Source organism: Carlito syrichta, unplaced genomic scaffold (assembly GCF_000164805.1).
Source record: "Carlito syrichta isolate Samal-C Ts95f unplaced genomic scaffold, Tarsius_syrichta-2.0.1 Scaffold303669, whole genome shotgun sequence".
NCBI lineage: Eukaryota > Metazoa > Chordata > Mammalia > Primates > Tarsiidae > Carlito > Carlito syrichta.
Genome location: NW_007247765.1, coordinates 957,576 through 962,692, shown reverse-complemented (window position 1 = coordinate 962,692; position 5,117 = coordinate 957,576). Strand labels below are relative to the sequence as shown.

General features: G+C 46.7%; 1 pseudogene across 1 annotated transcript; it reads left to right on the top strand.

Moving 5' to 3' along the window:
• Positions 1-3,394: 3,394 nt before the first annotated feature.
• LOC103261355 lies at positions 3,395-4,857 on the top strand (annotated as a pseudogene). The gene has a single exon (XR_002482015.1). The product of XR_002482015.1 is annotated as a spliceosome RNA helicase DDX39B pseudogene (transcript).
• Positions 4,858-5,117: the final 260 nt, after the last annotated feature.

The window sequence follows — 5,117 nt, the reverse complement described above, 5'->3', positions numbered from 1 at the left end:
AGTGAAAAACCTCATAGAGATACAAGTACACCAATAAACAGAGTTTTGTGATGTAATCAGACCTTTAAAAATCAAGGAAAAGCTGGTTGTGGTGGTGCATGTCTGTAGTCCCAGCTACTTAAAAGGCTGAGGCAGAAGAATCACTTGAGCCTGGGAGGGTGAGACCAGACTGGACAACATTGTGAGACCACCCCGCCCCCATCTCTACAAGAGTTAATAAAAATTAAAACAATTTTTTAAATTAAAAAAATAAAAGAGAGTCGACTTGAAGCATTAGGGAGAAGATGTTTGGTGCAGTGGTTAGAAGCCCAGGATTGGATAGAGTCAGGTGACTGGATTTCTGGCCAGCTCTACCACTTCCCTAGCTGTGAAGTCTGGACAAATTACTTCATATCACTAGGTCTCCATTTTCTCATATGGAAGTGCCTATTTTATCAGATGGTTATGCAGATACAATGAGATAATACGTGTGTTTAGCCTAGCACTTAACGTATTATAGGAGCTCTATAACTGTAAATCATTAAGATTATTATTTGTAAGTATTAAAAAAAAAACATAGACAATTTAGTTGCAAACAAATACCCAGACATGATTACAGTCATGCATGCCAAGGAAAAAGGCCCGTAGTAGGCCACGTCAGAGAGTTTTTAGAGGAAAAGAGAATGGTGAAAATACCACTGTTAAATAAAAAATGAACATAATGCCTAGCTAAAAACCCCTGAACTCTTTTCTGATTATTAACTAAGACTCAATTGGGCAAATGAATAACTGATTTCTTAGGCCAAATTTTCATCTCACTAAAATTCAGCAGAAATTTACATAAATCTATGCTGTTGTCAGGTGAAGGTGATGGGTTTTTATCACACAGAAAAGTCTGTCCCAGATCAGACTGGAACAATGTTTCTCATACAGGAGAGAGGTGCACTAGAACATTACACATCCTCTCATCATTCCCTTGCAATTTTTCTCTAAAATAGAGGGTGATGATGAGTCACTTAGCATCCTAAAATGGTAGTGAGACCTCCCTCAAAAAGTAGACTAAGTTGACATGATTAGGTCATATGGCATGGCAAAAGAATCCCCGAACCCTGGACCCAGCTGCTCCTTGTACCTGGGCAGGACAGATGATGAAATCCCATTGGTAATAAATGATTTAATGTCATCACAGAATGGAAACAGTCTTTGAGCCAAGCAGACTTGTAGCCTAATCCCGGTTTGGTCAAGTTACTTAATCTGTTAGTTCACTTTACTTATCTGAAAATAGGGATGACATCCATCTCATGCGGTTATTGTGTGGATAAGGTAAGACACAGCATATCAAGTACCTACTACAGTGCTGATACATAATATAAACGCAAATCAATGTTAATTTCCCCTTATTTCTATTCCTTACTCCTCTCTCTCTCTGCCCACCACAGTCAAGAATCTGCCACTTTTGATTTCAAATCCTACTCTTGAAGCCTCCAAGCTAGTTGTCTCCCCACCACCACCATTTGCTACATATATTAGGAATTAACGATAAAGAACCCAAATTAGCAATAATGAGCCTCTCCCATCGGCTCCAAATGGCTACACTTACCTGGACAACCTAAAGCCCCATGTTGAGGGGGTTACCTTCCGGTGGTCCCAACGCGTCTAGTCTTTGGGCACCAGAACAATGTGGGATTTCTGATGTGGCTGGGACCCTTTCCCTTACCTCTGGGCCACGCTTCATCACCTGGGCTTGTGTCCACAGTGGGAAGGGTTGCAGTCGCTCTTGGCATGTATCCTGCATCTCCAAGCACAGGACACACCTGCTCCTTGGGAGTGGGTGAGAGAGATGTTATGCTATCTCTTTCATCCCCCTCAGTTTCTTTTCCCGATCCCAACCACAGACTGAAAAACCCCAATCATTAGAATAGAGGCAGACATGGTGGTGTGTGTCTGCAGGGAGCATGCAGGAGGGATGTGTTGGAAGCATTCAGGCCACCATGCTCAGTTACAGAATAAACCTTTATTAAATATTTACTCTGAGTTCTAATGCTGTCTCAAAAGAGGGAACGAATACAGACTCAAGCCCTAGTACCCCTCACAGCCAGTTGAAAGGAGGAAACTGCTCATTGAGACCATGTAGTACTGGACACCCAAGGACCCTAGAACAGAAGGCAACGGTGTCCGAGAGGCTGAAGAAATGACCTGGAGATGACAGACGGGACATGGAGTTTATTCAGGAGCTTACTTGTAGGGAAGGTGGTCCAGGAGTGGCTGGCTGGCCAGAAAAAAACCACTCCTATGGTAACAGGCACACAAGTTCCACAACATCTTACACAGGGCGGAGTGTGGGTCAAGCGTGAGTAGGGTGACCTTTCTAGTGAGCAGGCATTGTGTGAGAACATGCTTCTTCACATGTCACATGGACACAAGATAGCTGTGAATTCCCTCTAGGGGTGGGAGTTTTAGTATTATAATGAATAAAAGGTGAACAAAAGGTCATGGCCTTTGATCCAGGCGGGCTGATCTGGCCTGAACCAGCTGGATGGGGGCCAACTGCCTCACAAAAGTATGTGCAAGAACACTTGGTTGGCACAGCTGCAGGTCACGGGCAGCAGGCGTAGAGGACACTTTGCCCACGGCCTCAACATGACCTGAGTGCCTGGGCACAGACCCTCAGGGGAAAGGAATATCCCAGGTTGGCCACCCCCAGGAACCCCCAGGATCCCTTACCAGGTCCCAAGCCCCAACTTGGGGCCGTCTCCAGGGTGTGCTCTCACTTCCACCGAGTGTGCCACCCTACACACCGGAAAGTCTACAACTCAGTCTCTGTCTCATTCTCTAGATCAGGCATGTCCAACCCATGGCCCATGGCCACATGCAGCCCAGGATTGCTAGTCATACTTGCCCCACAGAATCTTTTAAAATCACGTGTTGAGCCGGGCTCGGTGGCTCAGCCTGTAATCTCGCACCTTTGGGAGGCTGAGGTGAGTGGATTGCCTGAGCCCGCGGGTTCGAGACCCGCCTGGGCAGCGAGACCTCATCTCTACAATAAATCAAAAAATCAGCCGGGCGTGGTAGCGCATGTCTGTAATTCCGGCTACTCGGAAGGCTGAGGCGGAAGGATCGCCGGAGCCCAGCAGGCGAGGCTGTGGTGGCCGGGAGCGGCCACTGCATTCCAGTCTGGGCGACAGAGTGAGACTCCAATTCAAAAATAAAAATAAAAAAAATAAAAATAAAATCACGTGTTGGTTGTCACTGTTGCTGCCGCCATACGTGCTCGCCCTGCTTAGCTCTTCTATCAGAAAGCAGTATCTTTTCTTTTGCTGTTCATCAAACCCTCACTCTTCCCCCTTGTTTGCACCTATTCTGGGAGAACCCCTCCAGGACCCCCTTACCTTTTCCCCCCCTGGTCGGCCCAGTTATGGCAGAGAACGACGTGGACAATGAGCTTTTGGACTATGAAGACGATGAGGTGGAAACAGCAGCTGGGGGAGACGGGGCTGAGGCCCCTGCCAAGAAGAAGTCAAGGGCTCGTATGTCTCTATCCACAGCTCTGGCTTTCGTGACTTCCTGCTCAAGCCAGAGTTGCTCCGGGCCATTGTTGACCGTGGCTTTAAGCATCCGTCAGAAGTCCAGCATGAGTGCATCCCTCAGACCATTCTGGGGATGGATGTCCTATGTCAGGCCAAGTCAGGCATGGGAAAAACAGCAGGATTTGTGCTGGCCACATTGCAACAGCTGGAGCCAGTTACTGGGCAGGTGTCTGTGCTGGTGATGTGTCATACTCAGGAGTTGGCTTTTCAGTACAGCAAGGAATATGAGCACTTCTCTAAATATATGCCCAATGTGAAGGTTGCTGTGTTTTTTGGTGGTCTGTCTATCAAGAAAGATGAAGAGGTGCTGAAGAAGAACTGCCTGCATATCGTTGTGGGGACTCCTGGCTGGACCCTAGCCCTGGCTTGAAATAAGAGCCTCAACCTCAAATACATTAAACACTTTATTTTGGATGAATGTGATAAGATGCTTGAACAGCTCGACATGCGTCGGGACGTCCAGGAAATTTTTCGCATGACCCCCCACGAGAAGCAGGTCATGATGCTTAGTGCTACCTTGAGCAAAGAGATCCGTCCAGTCTGCCGCAAGTTCATGCAAGATCCATTGGAGATCATGGATGCTGCATGGGTTACAGCAGTACTACGTGAAACTGAAGGACAACGAGAAGAACCGGGAGCTCTTTGACCTTCTGGATATCCTTGAGTTCAACCAGGTGGTGATTTTTGTGAAGTCTGTGCAGCGGTGCATTGCCCTGGCCCAGCTTCTGGTGGAGCAGAACTTCCCAGCCATTGCCATCCACCATGGAATGCCCCAGGAGGAGAGGTTTTCCCGGTATCAGCAGTTTAAAGATTTCCAACAACGAATTCTTGTGGCTACCAACCTATTTGGCCAAGGCATGGACATTGAACAGGTGAACATTGCCTTTAACTATGACATGCCTGAGGATTCTGACACATACCTGCATCAGGTGGCCAGAGCAGGCCGGTTTGGTACCAAGGGCTTGGCCATCACATTTGTGTCAGATGAGAATGACGCCAAGATCCTCAGTGAAGTGCAGGATCGCTTTGAGGTCAATATTAGTGAGCTGCCTGATGAGATAGACATCTCCTCCTACATTGAACAGTCACGGTAGAGGACTCATCTATTCTGGAATGTGATGGTCTGTCCTTCAAGAGAGGATACCCAGTGTGGGGGTGAAGGAGACACTACTGCCACCTCCCCTGACAGCACCCACCCCCTACCCCAAGGCTTCCTTCTGTTGCATCACCACCACTCCTAAATCCCCATTCCCAATTGTCAAGTTTTTTTTAACAAAACTAAAAATGAAACACAAAAAATAAAAAATAAAATAAAATCACATGTTTTTTAGCATTTATCTTCCTCCTGACCCCATGTCAATTCCATTTTTGAGGTTCACAGTCACGCCTTATTCGTGACATCACTTTTTGGTAGCACATACATCTGTGAGCAGCTGTTTTCAATCATGAAGCACAAGGAGAGCAAAATTCAAACATTTCTGATGAGCACCTTGAGAACTCATTGAGAATTGCAACCCCTTCCATTGAACCAGACATGGACAGAATCATTTT